The sequence below is a fragment of the Quercus robur genome, chromosome 10, assembly GCF_932294415.1.
Source record: "Quercus robur chromosome 10, dhQueRobu3.1, whole genome shotgun sequence".
NCBI classification, from domain to species: Eukaryota; Viridiplantae; Streptophyta; class Magnoliopsida; order Fagales; family Fagaceae; genus Quercus; species Quercus robur.
This window is the reverse complement of record NC_065543.1, coordinates 3756048-3774633: the sequence shown is the minus strand read 5'-3', so window position 1 is coordinate 3774633 and position 18586 is coordinate 3756048.

Genomic DNA, 18586 nt, shown 5'->3' with positions numbered 1-18586 from the left:
TTATTTGTGGTTTTTAAAATGGTGTTTTCAAAACACACATTTTAAAAATGCTAGTTTTTAAAATGCACATTTTGAAACAGCTTATCCAAACAGGCTCAATGTATCACTAATTAAAAAAACTAGTCGCTAACCTGCGCTATGCGCGGAAAGTTTTTACATAAATGTGAAACATATATAACATATGCAAAATCATCTTGATTTATTTTTCTTCTTCTAATGAATGCATTTTTCATTTGTAGTTTAAGATGTTACTTTAAGTCTAAATATATTCCAATCAAATAATGGTGTCTTGTGCTAATCCAAAATAAAATTAATTTTGCCAAATTCAACATAAGCTTCTATTTGGCAAATCCCAATAGCTGAGCAAAAGAAAATTGGCAAGATCTCATTTCTTAATTCCTTAACCTTCTTGAACTTCCACACTAACCAAGCAAAGAGGAAAAAAAAGAAATCTGAAATTTAGGAATATGGACCATCTAACTAAATTAGGTGCAGTTTTAAAAAATAATTGACTTCAATTTTAAATAACATCCCATCAACCAAACAAAGAAAAAAGAGTAGAGTAATAATATTATTATCTAAAAGAGTTGAAAGAAAGGCATGTGAAATTTGAGATCTCATTTTTTTTTTTTTTTGAAAAAAAAAAAATGGAATGCACGAGACTCCAATCTACCAAATTACCAATCAACAATACAAAAATACACTCACACTGCTAATTCAAAAACTTTCATCCCACCAAATCAAGACATCTATTTCTCAACTTTCATACATTGCCAAGTCTACCTTAGGCTTGGACTCAAAATGATTTAATTTGATAGAGTGCTGCATATAATTAAATTTGTTTGTCTCAATATGCAGTAGCACTTAATTGATGCAACCTTAATGCAGCAGTAGCTCTTGAACAATTCAGTCCAGTATGACATACTTGTTACCAAGTAATACTCCCTTTTGGCCTCCCCTGCTTGACGTTCTGTTCAGCCTCTTTTGCAAGCTTCTCCCTAATGAGCTTTTTGTGTGCCAACAACACCAAACCCTGCAGAGATGGAAATTTTTTTTATATAAATCCAAGATATCAAAACCTTAAAAAAAGAAACATATGGAGACCTTTTTTGGATCTTAAATAACAAAATTTTAAAATACAACCCTAGGTCCATGCATTTACAACAAAAGTAGCAAAAGTTACAATGAACAATATGTCAAGCACAAATTATTCTCATATAGACACAAATCTTACGCTAACACATCACTCTGCACATCCCCATCATTTCTTTTGCAAGCCCATACACAACCTCCTTCACTCTTCATAGTATCTTCACTCTTCAGAGTATAAGGAACCATGTCATCAAAGTACATAAACTAATAAGGATGGTACTTCTTAAAATGAAGTTGTTTAATGAAATCTATTTTGAATTAAATAATTAAAATAATAATTTTTTTTTGAGAAAGTAAAATAATAACAAATGATTGAAAAAGATAACAATTTTGTAAAAAAAAAAATCAAACTCAAACTTTTGCACTCACCAATGGCCATCAAATCATTACGTTTTGGCTCAGCATGTAACACCTTTACCGAGCACTATCTTTGTGAAAAACTCAAACCATGAGTTTGAGGTTGAGGCCAATCTAATAATAGTCTAAATAAACCGCTTTGGGAATCTGAGAACACCAAACAAATAAACAAAATCAATCATTATTAGAACAATTAAACAACCAAAAAGAGGTATCAATTTCATTTAAATGAATAAACAACCTTTGAAATTACAGTAGATGAAGAAGAATAAGTCTAAATCAAAACCTTAATTAAAACAAAATCTAACTCAATCACCTAATTCAAAACCAACTGATCAGAATACCAAAAAAACTAAATCCTATTAAACCTCCAAATTTAAAATGAAATTTTACTTTTTAAGCCTCTGTATATTTGGATAAAGATTTAGTTTTTCAAACATGGAAAACCCATAGCTTGTCTAAAATTGTCTTATGGGTAACATCTAATATAACAAAATAGTAACTAACTAACATTGACACCCAAAATTTACAATACATTTAAAACCTTATTCAAAAGTTTTGAATTAAAATAACACAATTTGAAGAGATTAGTAAACCAAAGTGCTCCACGGTTTCACTTCCACTAACAAATAAAGATAACAGCACACATAAATACGCTCAACTATTTTCTTATTTCAATTGACAACCCATGTACATAGTTACTCGTAGGCCTTTTGTTGAACACCTAACAGATATGGCCAAGAAATAGAACTTAGTTGATGTATAGGTGCTGAAACAGAGGAACTTAAAAAAAAAAAATTAGAATAATGTAATCTAGAAATTAAAAACTTATTGATAGAAAATTGATATACCACCAATTTCAGGCTTCAACCAAAAAATCCAATTTATATTTAATACATACAACAAAAGAATTGGGCATGAGGATAACCTTATTGCAACCCATGAACACCATTGTTAGTTTGTTACCCTGCCCAACAAATCCGTCCTCCTTGACGGTCATCACAATCTTCTTCAACATAAATTTCCACCTTAAATCGCCAAAACCTAAAGCCAAAAAAAAAAAAAAAAAAAAAAAAAAAAAAAAAAAAAAAAAAAAAAACCCAATTTTCCTTCAAGACCGAGATGGAAAAATAAATAACACAAATTTCCACCTTAAATCTCTAGAACCTAAAGCCCCCAAAAAAAAAAAAAAAAAAAAAAAAACACTTTTTTTATGCCGGCAAACCAAAGGCCAACCATTAAGCCAAAGAACAGTATATTGGAAGTAATAACTGGGCAAGTAGGTTTTCAATTGAAGAGCAAATCAGAATTCTTACTTTGGGTTTGGACTTCCTTTACAGAGGAGGCTAGCTTCAGTTGCAATTGACGGCCAAAACCCAGCACACCTGAGGGTTAGGAAGTGAAATCCCTAAATGATAGAAAAACCTAATTAAAGACAAAATCCCTAAATTGACAGAAAAACTTTATTAAAGACAATAGGAAAAGATATTATTCATAGATTAATTGAGAAATACCAAGAGAGAATGGTCTGATACGAAGAAGGGGTTTGGCCGACCTGTATCTGCGATTGGAGTGAATCACTTCAGAGGTGTTTTGGACGACGATGAAGGGGAGCGGGATCAGGTTTTGTTGGAGCTAATATGGGTCTGGGTTTTGGATGATGGAGAAGTGGTTTGGCCGTGGGGTGTATTTTGCACGACGGAGAAGGTTTGACCATGATGTGTGTTTTGGACGACAGAGAAGTGGAATGGGAAGGATTAGGGGAATGGGAGAAATAGAAAATTAGAGTATAGTTTTTTGTATTATTGGGTTTTATGTATTATCGGGTTTTAGAAGAAAAAAAAAATCAGATTTTTTTTTTTTTAAAGTAATGCTGACGTGGAAAATTGTGGGAGTTTCAAAAGCTTCGGTTTTATATATATATATATATATATATAGATGAGGGATAATTATAGTAAACCCACCTGTAGTATGGCCCGTTTTCACTTTGCCTACCCATGGTTTAAAACTTTAAACTTTGCCCACCTAAACTTCAATCAATTACCCACCTCACCCTCAGAGATTAGAAAAACACCATTTTATTAAAAATCAGAACATAACACGGATCAAAAACACCAACCATTGAATCTTTTCCTCATGAACACAAGAACACAACATTTGTAAACCACGGCTTCACTCAAAATCCTAAGCCATTAGTGCAAGCTCATCTCCAGGCTCCGTCGACCAAGACCGAAACCCCACAAACAACTAAAGCCATAAAATAAAAAACCAAAGCATGGAAAACGAGTCAATCAGTTCTAGTTTCACTGGGTTCAAATTGTATTTCTTGTTGGTTTTGATTTTGGAGATCTAGATTTTTATGGAGAGAATTCTCCATCTCAAGAACTACAAAGGATATGGAGAGAATTCTCACCCAGAGTTTTGCTTTCTTGTCTACAACCCACACTGTTTGAAATCCCACGGATCTGCTTCTCTACGTAAATAATTTAACTTGTTTGGGTTCACTTTGCCGGTTGTATGAACCCCCAAAAAAGAAAAACCCGGACAATCCTCCGCTAATCACTGTTGCTATGACTTCGCAAGAAGTCATTTGTTTTTGGAAAACGCCAAACCTAGGTAAGAAATTGTCATAGATGATAGAAGATTTTTTTTCCACCACCATTATCAGAACCCACAACTAAGCACCACCACCTCCTCGCCCACAATCCACAACCACCACAAGCCATAACCTATAACCCCACCATAATCAGATCATTATCAAACCCACAACCCAAAAGCAAAAAGAAAAAAAAGAAAAAAAAAAAGAAGAAAACCCATGAAGCAAAGATAGTGGCCGATCTGGGTTTTTGCTGTGGAACGAACCAAATTGACTTTCGGTGCAGTGGAATGAAGGGGTAAATCTGAGTTTTAGAGAGAGAGAGAGAGAGAGTGACGATGGAGTGAGTGAGAGAGAGACGATGAGAGCTTGAGAGAGAGATCTAAAAATGAAGAGAGTTGGCCTCTCAATCTGATATTGTTTTGACACAACTTGTTTCTCTGCAAAATCCCCACTTTGATGTTCTTTGTTTGTATTTTTTATGTTATTTTTTGTTTTTTGGAGGAGAGAGATATAAAAAGGAAGAGAAAATACATTTTTACCCTTGATTTTAATGGAGGTGGGTAACGGATGGATAATGGATTGAAGTTCAGGTGGACAAAGCGTAAAGTTTTAAACCACAAGTAGGCAAAGTGAAAACGAGTCATACCACAAGTGGGTTTATTGTAATTATCTTTAAAAATGAAAATCTAGATATTAATGTTTGAAATAAATGTTTACGTTTTACATTAAGTAGTCCACCTTAAGGATGAGAGGTTTTGTCTTCGAAGATGATGAGTGAAACGTTTGTGAGGTCTAGAGAGGAGGACGATGAACTCCAACCAAGCACCAAGAAAGTCAAGGAGAATCACTCAATGGGCTCTCCTGGCCAACCCGATGGTTCAGAAGGAGGGGCTAGGTCCTACAAAGGCAAGCTTATTGGAGAAATACTAGGTGCCTATGAACAAGCTTTTGGCTTTGAGAGCACAATGGACGAAAGGGTGGAATCAAACGATGAAACCGTTGATTTAAATGCTGTGATTGTGGTGGTTAATCTGTCCAGTGAAAGGAAATCTAAAATGCAAAGTTAATGGACAAAAGCATTGATAGTTAAGGTGATCGGTAGAACTGTGGGTTACCATTTTCTTCATTCAAGGCTTTTAGGGATGTGGAAACCTGCAGGTAAACTGGATTGTGTTGCTCTAGGGGCGGACTTCTTCCTTATTAAGTTATATTTGAAGGATGATTATGTTAAGATTCTTAGTGGTGGTCCCTGGGATGTTGGTGGTCATTTTCTGTCCATCAGGGGCTGGGTACCAAATTTCAAGCCATCCACTGCAAATGTGTCTTTGATAGCAATATGGGTGCGACTTCCTAAGTTACCCGTGGAATATTACGAGCCATCGATCCTGAGAGACCTTGGTAATGCCATTGGCCCGGTGCTCAGAATTGACACCCACACTACGACGGAAACACGAGGCAGGTCTGCAAGGTTGTGTCCAAGTTGATTTGGAAAAGCCTCTCATCAGAATCATCAAATGTGGCGATCTAGAGCACCATGTCCAATGTGAGGGCATTAACTTGATGTGCTTCTCATGTGGACGAGTTGGGCATAAAGTTGAAGGTTATCCGTACAAAACCAAGTCGCCGGAGAAGGTTGGTGAACAGGTTGATGGAAAGGGTGGTGAAAAGGTTGAGGTGGGAAATTTGCCTAAGCATGCAAAAGCTGCAACTGAGGAAGAGGCCTTCAGGCCATGGGTTTTGGTTACACGGAAAAGGCAACTTGGCAAAAACAACAAGAAAGTTAAAGCCTAAGTATCTCCTTTTGGACTTGTAGCCCAAAGTCAGAAAGGCGAGGTGTCCTTTAGGCCCTTTATCCCAGGCCCCATTGATTTGGCTTATTTAGACTTAGGAAGTAGTGGAGACAAAAGAAAAAGTGCTGCCCCTCTGATCAGTAAGACAGACGCAGCAGATCACACTATGCCTCCTCCCGAGGCTTTTTTTCATGGAGATGTGTCCCAAGTTTTGAAAGGAAAGTCTTCCACCTGTAGCCAGAAAACAAAAATGGCTTCTAAAGGCTTAAAGGGAACCCACCAGAGCTTTCCCTTAGAATGGTAAGTAATAAAATCTCCATCTTTAGGAGATCCGTCCATTGATAAACCATCTTTTGAGTGCGTTGAGATTAAAGAGTTTAAGGCTGGCAACTCTGTCTTCTCTCTAGACTTGCAGATCGGCAATAAAGGAAGCTCAAAGTTGGATGATATGGAGCCGGAGTACAACCTAGCTTTGAACAATGGAGATTTGCATGCTTGCTCCTCGGTTATTAAAAATGGGGAGATAGGGAGGACCCCGCTTAGTGAAGTCTCCAATTTGACCTCCATGGGGGATAATAATAAAACAACAGGGGTGGAAGTTGCTGTGAATAACATTTCAAGAGCTATGCTGAAGCGTATTGACCCTAAAGCTCAAGTGAAAGGAGCTGGTAAAAAGGAAGGCGAAGTGGATCTTGATACGAATCCCCAATCTCTCGGACCTCCTTCAGTGCGTGAGGAGCATGTTGATGGTGATCCCGAACTTGATGAGATCATGCAGATTGAAGTTGCTAATTTCCATTTCCCTAATTTTTATTTGGTAGTTATGAATATTCTCATATGGAATTGCCGGGGTGCTTTAAACCCCACTTTTATCAACGTTGTGAATGATTTGGTTTTGTTACATTCTCTTGCCATGATGATTATTTCTGAAACTAAGGTAGGTGGGCTTAGAGCTAAAGGCATAGCTGAGCGGCTTCCCTTCAATGGGGCGATTTGTACTAATGCCATTGGCCTTTTTGGGGGTCTTTGGCTTTTATGGGATTCCAATCGTATAGAGGTGACTGAGCTAACTAACAAGGAACAAGAAATTCATGTTCTCATCTCAAATAACCCTTCTTCTCAGTCTTGGCTATTCTCTTCAATTTATGCTAGTCCAAGGTATGTGGAGAGGTAGCTTTTCTGGGATAATCTTTCTTCCATTGCAAACCTCCATTCTTTGCTGTGGGCCATTGCAAGAGATTTCAATGAAATCCTCATGAGCGATGACAAGTTTGGAGGCAGAACTGTTAATATTAACAGAGCTCTAAGGTTTCAGGATTGTCTAGACAATTGCAAAATGCTAGACATCGGATTCACTGGTCCTCGCTTTACCTGGTCAAACTATAGACCGATGACCCAACTTATTCAGGAAAGGATTGACTGGGTTTTCATCAACACTGAGTGGAATGTGCTGTTTCCTGAAGCGATTGTTAGACATTTGGAGAGAATTCATTCAAACCACTGTCCAATTATGCTTTCTTTGGCTCGCGAGCCTAGTATTAGACTCACAAGACCTTTCAGATTTCAACCCATGTGGTTTTCCCACCCGAATTTCACAGGAGTTGTGAGCGATGTCTGGTCTAAGGCCCTTTCTTTACCATTTTCCGTTACTAGGTTTGAAGCTAGAGCAAAGGATTGGAACAAAAAGCATTTTGGTAACATTCTGCATAAGAAGAATAAAATTCGAGCCAGACTTAGAGGTGTTCAAGCAGTGCTTGCAAAACAACCTAATGACTTCCTAGTAAACTTGGACAATGCTTTTAGAACAGAGTACCTTGAGGTGTGCAGATTGGAGGAAGATTTCTGGGCAATGAAAGCTCGCATTTCAAGGCTGGTTGAAGGGCGACAGAAACACTACTTTTTTCCATGCCTCCGCATTAGTTCGGCGTAGACGTAACCGTATTTCTAGTATGAAAGATAAAATGGGCAACTGGTTAGAGGGAGATAGGGAGATTGCGGATTACATTCGCAATGGTTTTCTGGAACTTTTCTCCACCAATCAATGTAGTGCCCCTTTATCCGACTGGTACCCTCCTTTTTGGCAAGTTTCTTTGCATGTGGATGATGCTGAAAGGTTGGCCTCCCCCATCACCAATATTGAAATCTGTTCTGCTCTCTAGTCCCTTAAGCCGTATAAAGCTCTAGGGCCTGATGGCCTTCATGCGGGGTTTTTCCAGTGCCTTTGGCACATTGTGGGTAATTTTGTGAAGGATGAGGTGAAGCATATCTTCAGTTCAAGGAAGATACCAGATTATTTAAATAAAACTCTCATCACCTTGATTCCTAAATGCCCAAATCCAAAAAGTATTGGCAACTATCGCCCTATCAGACTCTGCAATTCTATCTATAAGGTTGTTACTAAGATTATTGTGGCTCATATTAGGCCGAAACTTCCTGATCTGGTGTCGTCTCTCCAAACAGCCTTTGTCCCGGGAAGAAATGGAGTTGATAATGCTATCATAGTGTAAGAATTGATTCACTCCATGTCGAAAAAGAAGGGTGGAAGTGGGGTCATGGCCATCAAGATAGACTTTGAGAAGGCCTAAGACCGGCTTGAATGGAGTTTTATTAGGGATACCTTAAAACTTTTTAAACTCCCTGATTCCTTGATTTCTTTAATCATAAGCTGTGTATCTACCTCCGCCATATCTGTTCTATTCAATGGGGGTGCATTGGAATCATTTCAACCTACAAAAGGTATTCGACAAGGAAACCCTCTCTCTCTATATCTTTTTATTCTATGCATGGAAGTCTTTGGAGCAATGATTAATGAGAAATGTAATAAAAAGCTGTGGAATCCTATTAAGGCATCTCAAGGGGGCTTAGCATTCTCTCATCTTTTCTTCACTGACGACCTTGTCCTCTTTGCAAAAGCTGATAGGAAAAATTGTGTGGTTGTGAAGGAGGTCCTTGATATGTTCTGCTCTTTATCAGGTCAAAAAGTAAGTGCTACTAAGACCGGGGTTTTCTTCTCTCCTAATGTTCCTCTTGAAAATAAAGCAAGTTTATGTGAAGTGTTGGGGTTTAGGTCTACACCAAACTTGGGAAAATACTTGGGGTTTCCCATTAAGCATACCTCTTCCCCACAAGATTATAGGTTCACCATTGAAAAGTTACAAAGCAAGCTGGCAGGTTGGAAAGCCAACTTGCTTTCTTTTACAGGTAGATTGGTTCTTGCCCAATCAGTCACATCCACTATCCCAAACTACTATACAATGTGTGGCTCTTCCCCTTAAAATTCTATAAAATGTGGATAGGATAATTCGTAATTTTCTGTGGGGGAGTTTAGATCACAAAAGGAAGCTTCATATGGTAGGATGGAAGAAAATCACTAAACTGAAAAAGGAAGGGGGTTTAGGTTTGCAATCAGCCAAGGAGAAAAATATAGCTTTGTTAGCAAAGTTAAACTGGAGATTACATACTGAAAAGGAATCTATCTGGGCTCGAGTCCTTTCGCAGAAATATGGCTCTTTTAGAAGAGCTCGATCTTTCAGAACTCGCCCAAGGCTATGCTCTGTCACCTGGGCAGGCATGAAGAAGGGTGCAAGCGTCTTTAATAAGGGAATTAAATGGCTTCCTGGTAGGGAGAGTGGTCTGTCTCTCTGGTTCGATAAGTGGCATAAGAAGGGCCCTTTGAGAAGCCTCATCGAAGGCCCTTTAAACTGAGGTGAGGAACACTTGCTATTAAGAGACATTAGTGGTTTTAACGGGTGGAAATGGGAGTCCATATCTTTTGACCTTCTCAAATCATTGGCATTAGAAATTAAAGCAACCCTCTTCCCCCTTTCAGTCAACGTTGAGGACCGGATTGCCTGGGCCATTTTGCAAGTGGGGATTTTGTTCTCAAAGAAGCCTACAACTTAGCTAGGAATGATGACAGTGGAGTTGATCCACCCTGTGAGCTTGATTGGGTATGGAAGGTGCCTACAATCCCGAAAATCCAGTGCTTCATTGTCAGTGCTGCCACCTCCTACTCGTTCAGTGCTTATTGCGAGAGGTATGAATCTGCCCAACCATTGCCCCATATGCAATGAAGGGAATGAATCTATAATTCAACTTTTAAGGGACTATCCTCTTGCTAAGGAACTTTGGAATTCCCTTCACCCCCCCCCCCCCCATGGCCACTGATGCTTTCTATGGGAACAACCCCATGACTTGGATTCGCTACAACTGCCGTTGCACTAGACCGTTGTCCACATTGGGGATCAGCTGGAATGTCCTTTTCTCTTTTGGTTTATAGACCTTGTGGCTGCATAGGAATAGTGTGATATTTAGAGAAAAGCACCCCCCCCCCCCAAAACAACATGAAGACAGAGATATCACTAAAGCTACTGAGTTTGCGTTTCTGGGATTGGATGGCAAAACTCACACCCATCAAGCCACCATTCGGGTTAAGTGGATTGCTCCTCTTGTGAATTGGTTTAAGGTGAACTCAGACGGTTAGGCAACCCAGGACTTGCGGGAGGAGGAGGGCTGATCAAGAATGATAAAGGTGAGTGGACTAGAGGCTATAAAAGGACCATTGGATTAACCACAAGTGCAGCAGCTGGTGTTAAGGGATGGCATTAGACTCTACATGGCTCTGAATTTACAAGCAGTGGTTTTTGAACTTGATGCTAAGCTTGTCATTGACTTACTGAACAAAGAAGAGAAGAGCATGAATGGCAATGAGATCATCATGGTAGATTGCAAGGAAGGCTTGCAAAGAATTCCTCAGGTCAGGATTCAGCATTACTATAGGGAGGCAAATAAGTGCGCAGATGCTTTGGCAAGAAGAGGCGCCCTTCTCCCTCAGGATTTTGTCATCTTTCTTAAACCCCCCTCTGATGTTTCTTTGTTGTTGAGCTTAGATGCTGTAGGGACTTTGTATGATCACAGCATTTCTTTAGCTGCCCCTTTGTTTTAGTTTTTAATATTCAGCTTGTTTACCAAAAAACAAAAAGAAAATCTAGATATTTATTTATGAGGTGCTTGTAGTAAACCAATTACATTCATTACAATGCTGGCTCAATGGTATAAGCCATTGATGTGTTCGCCTAAGACCCCAAGTAAAAAAGATGCCTCCAAATTTTAACCAATAAGGTTATTTTTTTCATTGTAATAGTATTAAATAAGCTGAAATATTAACCAATAAATAAAACAATATTTTTTTACAAATGAAAAACAAAAAAAAAAGAGATAGAAATTCTATGTCCATAACATTTTTTACAACACTTTTTCAACAAATCCTAAATAGCAGGTCATTATAGGCAGTTATTGATAGTCAAAAAAATAATTTTAGTGGTGAATTCAAATAGAAAACAAGAAGCAACTTAACACCTAAGATTTATTGTGAAAAATATTGTGAATATAGCACTTTTCAAAAAAAAAAAAAAAAGCAATACACAAAAAAAATCACAATAGTTTTCACAATAGTTGAGTTAATAAACTTTTACTAGTTCTTATCTAGGTTCACTACTAACATCACACTTTTACTTACCACTATTAATTTGCCACGTCAACAAATGTAAAAAATTTTGTCAAATGTTTTGTGTTTATAAAATTTCTAAAATAAAAAAAAAAAAATTACGTGGTTTATGTTAATTAGTAATAATTTTGCATATCAAACAAGATAATTAATTTTTGCCTTAAGCCTCCAAATGCATCAAGCCACCCCTGATTCATTGCCACATCAATTTTATGTTGTAAAACTTGTAGTAGATCTATTCATACATTTAGCTATAGAATTAGAATATAACATATTTCTATTTGTGAAATATCATACTTATACAATTATATTTACCCTGATCATGTGAACTCAATATCCAAAAAAGGAATAATTTTTAAATTTGACATCATTGTTCATTTTTAAAATCAATATAGATATCAAAATAAATTTAAAAGTTTTAGAGAAAGTTTTTCATTTTGTGATATCTAGACCTTTTAAATTCGTCAATCTCGAGTTAGGAGGAATTAATTGTCTATGATGAGTCGGTAGTACACTCACATAATTTTGGAGGTCTTATTGGAATGTGGGAGCTCACCTACGTTTTTAAAATTTTTAAAAAAAATTATTAATTAAAATTTTTAGGGTACTTTTAACATTGGGGGCTCTACCGCTATAGGATATCAGAGGAATCCACATTAACCCGGCTCCGCATCAAAATTCCTAGAATATTGTACCTAGCAAGCTTAATGTTTGGAAATGCAACTATTTTTATGTTTGGTTTGTTGAGAAATCTAATAAGATTTTTGGGAATATGAGATTTTTATATTTGATTTATTCATAAGAATTTTATAAGAAATATTTTTTTTCCAAAAATATCCTTAGATTTGTAGACACAATAAGTCTTTTTTTTTTTTTTTTTTTAAATCTTCCTCCAAATATATAACAAGAAGCAAAAGTTACAAAATATGATTTATAGTTTAACATTTCTAAATGACATGTATAATACAAAAATAATTATTTAATTTCTTAGCCACACAAGCATTTGTGTGATTTGCAACCAAAAGTGAAAATGTTAGAGAATCTCAGAAATCTTAAAACAGTAGTCGCTAACCGTGCTACGCACGAGAACCATCCTGTTTGTGTGGTAGACTACAATAATTTTATAAAATCATAAATTGATTATGAATCTACACCATTCCATAAATTGCTCAGGTCTGACTTTAATTCATGTTACAATTTGATGAAGAAGTCATTGTTTGAACGTGCAATGACGTACAAAAAATTTGTCAAATGGTTTCAAATATTGCAAAAAAAAAAAAAAAAAAAGACTCAAAATTTCAGATATTAAAACTTCTGAAAGGCCAAAAAATATTAAAGAATCCGAAGATTCACTTCCTATAAATTATTGAAACAAAACAAAATATAAATGACTAAACAATTGAGAAATTAATATAAGAAAAAAATAGGTTACCTTCATTAGAACAATTCATGGTATAGTTGTTGAAATCTATCAAACAGGTTCATATATTGTGAAAACTAACACATAAATTCAGATGTTAGGGCCCATTTGGTTGGAGATTTCTAGTATCATTGTTTAAAATGATGTGAAAACTATAGTTTAAAAAGTGTTGTGAAAACATGTATTTATAGCATTTATAAAGCAAAAAATGTGTTTGGTACCATATTTCAAATAACATGTTTTAGTATGTGAAAAAACATAATTGTGTGTTTGGTATGTGTGTGTGTGTGTGTGTGTGTGTGTGTGTGTGTGTGTTTTAAAGCTGACAAGTGGGCCCCTGGTTGGAATTGAAGAAGAAAGCTTTATGTATTATCTAATCAAGTGGGCTCCATATTTTTCAAAATATTTACAAAAGTGTCATTGAGCTGCGTTGTTTGAAATCTGAAAACTGGTAAGAGGGGTTTTCTAAATTCAGTATTTAAACACCCTAAAATGAGCAACATAACTCAAATACTCCCAAAAAAAAACTCTCTTACCAAACGCGTTGTTGTTTTTTAGAACCACAGTTTTAATGTTTGAACACTAAAACTGTTGTTTGGAATTACATACCAAACAAGCCTAAAACTCCAAAATGCCAAAAGGAAAAAAAAAAATTTAAAAGAATCAAAAGAGAAAAAGAGACATATGAGAAAAAGGAAAAAATGTACCTGAACTCATAAAGCAATAAGTTTTAATGGGTCTCAACTTTAAACAATGAGAAAATAGAATCATAAATAGTCATATGCGTAGGGTTTGGTGGATCATGGTTGTAAAAAAAGGATATAACTAACATACATAACATTAGCATGGTTTTGAAACTTGGACCATTTAAAGAACCAGAAAATAGAGAAGTTCAAAGATTTTGAGGTTAGACCGAGGTTGAATCATGATGAAATCATAATTAATTTAATAATTATTTAAAATATAAATAAACATATATAAGTACAAAATTTAGCACTTTTAAAATAATATTTAAAGAGGTTAAAATATTTCTATCTTTTATTATAAAAAAAAGGGGTTAAAATATATTTTGATTAAAGATAAGATGATATTTTTCATAATTTATTACAAAGATTAGAAAAATATTCTCTTATTATTTAAATTATTTTAACACACTAGTGTGAGAAAAGGCCATTCAAATTTTTCCTAAAAAATTATAAAAAAATATATATGCAAAAAAAAAAAAAAAAGAGTCAGGGACTCGGGAGTCAGGAGTCAGGAGACATTTATTTTTTAATTATTTTTTTATGAAACTCAAGAGGCATTTAAGAAACGTGACTTTGTAAGTTCGAGCCTTAACAACTAGCTATGTGTTGGTACTTCTTATATCTCATCTCCATTCTAAACGGTCCAAAAAAATAATAAGTGAGTTTCTCACAGTTCAGGAGTATGGGGTCTCATCCGGGAGCGGCTAGGGTGCTACTATGGTCACACCCAAGTAGGGAAGCCACACTGGTTGCCCTTCTCTACCCATTTTTCTTTAACCAAAAAAAAAAAAAAAAAAAGCTTTGTAAGTTGAAGTTCAAAACTTTATTAAAATAAAATCCAATTCCCAACACCACTGGATTAGAATTACAACCCTATGTTTTAAATTTTAACAGTATTCACATTAGTTTGTTTAATTTTTTTTGTCTATTTTAACATAAAATTTATTTTATTTTATTTTACATAGACATTTGTAAAAACACCAAGGTCAGATTATTTAATATACTCTCTATTTATTTCAATATGTATTTTTATTATTTATTTTATTATTTCACTCAACAACACACTATCTCTCTCTTCCTTTTTTGGAGAGTCAAGGGAAGAGAGAGAGAGAGAGAACCTGAGAAGGGTGAGAGAGGAGAGAGAAAAAATTAAAATAATAAAATAGAAAGTTACAGTAGCAATTTAAATAGCAATAATGTATATGTACAATGTTATAGATGGACTGATGTGGATAGTTTTTGAGCAAAAATGTGTAAAATTGAACATTTTTTCTATTTTGCATTGTCTAGTGCAAGTGCTCTTAGTCTTTTTTGTTCACCTCGCCCGTTACTTTGTTCACTATATTGCTCTCCGTCTCACTCTCACTTCTCTTTCTCTCCCTCCCCTCTCTCAGTCTTTCATCCCCAAACAATAGATCATACCCTTCCAACATAAATTAAATGATGAGATCCAGTGATGGCAGAACCTCTAGTGATGATAAATGAGATTGATATCGGCAATCTTCAGTTAAATTTTGTAGGGAAGGAAACCAGAAAACCCATTCATGGTTTGACGGTAGTTTGGACAGGTCACAAAAAAATTGGGCCTGTTTGGTACATCAACTTAAACACATATTTTTAGTTTTTAAAAAACATTACACGTATTTTCGCATACTTTTCACCCACATGTATTTCCAAAAAACTGAAAACTGTTGTTTAAACACACGTACCACACAGGCCTTAATTTCCAATTTTTTTGAGTTTTAAAAATTGAACTGGTAATTAACCGGTTTTCGATTAACCTGATTTGACCGGCCGGTCCGATTTTAAAAATTATGATCATTAGAAAGAGTTGTTTCTCCAACAACAACAACAACAACAACAACCAAAAAAAAAAAAAAAAAAAAAATCATTAGAAAAGAGCTATCATGTTATTGTCTTTAATCTTTAAAAAACACAAAAAATTATATTACAAGTACTATGAACAGAAAGAGTCATAAACCACTTTATTACTTAAAAAAAGGGTTACCGTAAGATTGTCTTCTATGGGTTTCCAACACTTCTATAAACTTTTGATATGCATGCATGCATCTATACAAAGAATTATCCAACTAACCGTTTTGTTTTGAATATTGTAACAAGTAACTTATTATAAAGACTATGAACAGAAAAAAGTCATAAACAATTGTTTTATCTAACGTATATACAGATGTCAAAATGACAAAATACCCCTTTCACCCAAAAGTTCTAGCAAAATGTTCATGTTCTGAAATTATTTAGGGATATGCACCTATTTTGAAACTCAATTTTTTAAAAATTGAGTTTTAATGAAAAACTCGATTTAACGAAAATTGAGTTACTTGCAAAAACTTACATGGAACTCGAGTTCTATGTAAGTTTTTGTAAGTTTTTTTCATATAACTCAATTTTCTAAAAATCGAGTTTTTCATTGAAATTCGATTTTTAGAAAATCGAGTTTAAAACAGGGACATATTCCTATATAGTTTTAAAATAGAGACATTTTGCTACTTGTTTTGGGCGAAAGGGGAGTTCATGGAACTCGAGTTCTATGTAAGTTTTTGCAATTTTTTTGCCTATAACTTAATTTTCTAAAAATCGATTTTTTCATTGAAACTCAATTTTTAGAAAATCGAGTTTAAAACAAGGGCATATTCTTAAATAGTTTCAAAACGGAGGCATTTTGCTACTTGTGCCTCTGTTTTGGGCGAAATGGGTATTTTGACGTTTTGCCTATATACAGACCAAGATGTTATAAAACAAAAAGTACAGACCAAGATTGTCTTTTAGTACCATTATTTATGGTAACCTTTTTCTAATCGTAATATGGTCATTGGCCTGTATAATTGTTAGATAAAAGAGTCATTTATGTCTTTTTCAATCAAACTCTTCGTACTAAGAGATTGGCTTTTATCATTTTATGCATTAAAAAATAAAAAGGAGTTTGTCTTTTATTAATTTACATGATTTTCCCCCATACGCATGCACATATTTTACAATTTTATGAGTTTCCATTAGAAAAAGTTCTCAAACCACTCTGTTTTAATGCACATACCAATATACCATTAGTAAAAGATTACCGTACATGCAATTTTAATTTTTAATTTCATAGAAGCTTTAACAAGTGCATAGATCTTGTGCATCAAATTTGAAACAGAATATTGGGCTGTCTTTTGGTATTTGGTAATATGGTCATTGGAGAAGGATGAAATTGCAAGCTCAGATTCAAATCCTGAAGGAGAAGCAGCACCTGTTCCAACGGCTAGTTCTCAATCCAAAACGATGTCGTCTGCTAAAGGATTAAATATAAAACACGCCTAAAGTGTAATGGCGTCGTTTCTCATTAAACCCAATGGTGTCGTTTTCCCTTGTATCAGTTGTTGAAGGATTGAAGGATTAGTTATCTCACGCACGTGTAACGTTCTGTTATGGCTTGTGTGAGGTGGTTACTAGTCTGTTATACCAGACTTCGTTGGGCTTCTCTTTTCTTCCTCCTCTGGTGTATATATATATATATATATATATATAAATATCTATTCACTTGTATTGATTAGATAGTATTTTACTCTTTCATAGCAATAATACTAGAGTTCTTGTAGTTCATTTTCTCTGCCTCTGTTTTTGTTTCTATTTTGGTTAATATAATAACAGTGAGATTGAGAGAGATTTGTTTGAGAGATTGAGAGTGTTTTTACATGGTATCTGATCCATATCAATGGCTTCTGCTCAATCTAATTCATCTTCTTCATCGTCTTCTTCAAGTGCTGTGCCTGCTATGGCTACTTCAAGTTTTCCAGTGAATTTCTCATTGCTATTGCTATCAAATATGTCATCTATGATGACTATGAAGCTTGACTATGGGAATTATGTTGTTTGGAAACATCAAATTGAGGTAATTCTTGATACCTATTCAATGATTGATGTTCTTGATGATTCAATCACTACTCCAGACAGATTTCTTAAAGATTCATCTGGTATTTTTACTAATGAAATCAATCCAGCGTTTATAGCTTGGAAGAATTGTGAACAAGCCATGTTCACTTTCTTGAATTCAACTCTTTCTCCTACGATTCTTGCTCTCACAGTTGGGCAGAAATCTGCTAGAGGAGTTTGAAGAGTGTTAGAGAAGAGATTTGCATCAGTTTCAAGGTCTCATGTTATGAACCTTCATAATGAATTGAATGCAATCAAGAAAGGGGTTGATTCTATTGATGGTTATTTTCAGAAGATTAAGCAAGCTCGTGATAGGTTAGCTGTTGGATCTGTGTTTATGGATGATGAGGAGCTTCTCCACATTATTCTTGATGGTCTTCCATCTAATTATGATTCTTTTAGCTCAGTTATTAGAACTAGGAGTGATGTGTTGTCAGTGGAGGAATTGAATTCATTACTTAATGCTGAAGAGAGAGTGATTAAGAAGAGATCCAATGGTGTTGATCTAGCTTCTGTGGCTACAAACTTTCACTCACAAGGTTTTCCTCGAGGAGCAGGAGGCAGGAATCACAACCAGAGAGGGAGAGGCTCGTGGACATGGTCCTAACTCTGGTGGAATGAGTTCTCACTTTGGTGGAGGAAATTATTCCAATTTTGGTGGTTCTCAATTTCAAAACTTTAATCCTGGTAGTCAAAGTTTTCCATCTTAATTTCAGTCTTTTAATCAAGCTAAGTCTTCCAATAATCAAGGTCAATCTAGCAGGCCTATTTGTTAGATTTGTGGAAAAAGTGGTCATTCAGCTCTTGATTGTTACCATCGCATGGATTTTGCATATCAAGGAAGGCATGCCCTTGCTAAACTTTCTTCTATGGTGGCCAATGCTGCTCAAGTTTAGGCTTCCAACTCTTGGCTTACTGACACAGGCTGCTCAAACCATGTGACTCCCAATTTGTCACAACTGTCTTTTCATCAACAACCTGTCCAAGGCAATAAGACTGTCACTGTTGGGAATGGTTAGGAACTACCAGTCACTCACATTGGTAATGGTAAGCTTCAAACCCTAACTCATAAGTTTAGGCTTGATA